The following is a 303-nucleotide window of genomic DNA, read 5'->3' on the forward strand; positions in this document are numbered from 1 at the left end:
ACTCTAAGATTCAGAGACTGACTGCCTCTGAATGTGGAGGTTCCCCTCTTTCATCATGGCTAGTAGCCATTGATAGATTTATCTTCCATGAAGCCCAAATGTTTGCAGAAAAGGGAAGAGGAGAAAAGACAGGCTGGTAGCTTGGGGTCCACCCTTCTCGCCCTTTCTCACAAGACAAGAACTCGTGGGCACTCCATGAAATTGCTGAACAGCAGCCAAATCGCTCACTCACAACTTGAATGCCAGTAGCTCACGAAGTAGAATTCTTGCTCACAAGACTCCACAGCTCAGAGGGAGCATTGA

Source organism: Gekko japonicus, unplaced genomic scaffold (assembly GCF_001447785.1).
Source record: "Gekko japonicus isolate JY-2015 unplaced genomic scaffold, Gekko_japonicus_V1.1 scaffold936, whole genome shotgun sequence".
Taxonomy (NCBI): domain Eukaryota; kingdom Metazoa; phylum Chordata; class Lepidosauria; order Squamata; family Gekkonidae; genus Gekko; species Gekko japonicus.